Source organism: Fulmarus glacialis, unplaced genomic scaffold (assembly GCF_000690835.1).
Source record: "Fulmarus glacialis isolate BGI_N327 unplaced genomic scaffold, ASM69083v1 scaffold22984, whole genome shotgun sequence".
NCBI lineage: Eukaryota > Metazoa > Chordata > Aves > Procellariiformes > Procellariidae > Fulmarus > Fulmarus glacialis.
In genome coordinates, this window is record NW_009206405.1 from 2,306 (window position 1) to 2,532 (window position 227).

Sequence of the window (227 nt, forward strand, 5' to 3'; positions counted from 1 at the left end):
AAAAATCCAAGCTGTAGGGATTAAAGTGAAACAAAAGAAAACCCCACCATTACTTCAGCTGATTGCTGGGAAGAGTCTTTCTTTTAACGGGATATTGCCAGGAGGTTTAGACCCTGAATATAAATAATATGGAAGCAGAAAGAGGTTAGAGGACCTCTTTTTTTGCGATTCCCGGCGGTGCCGAGGGGCTCATGGGGCTGTGGACACGGAGCTGGGGGTCCCTCCAT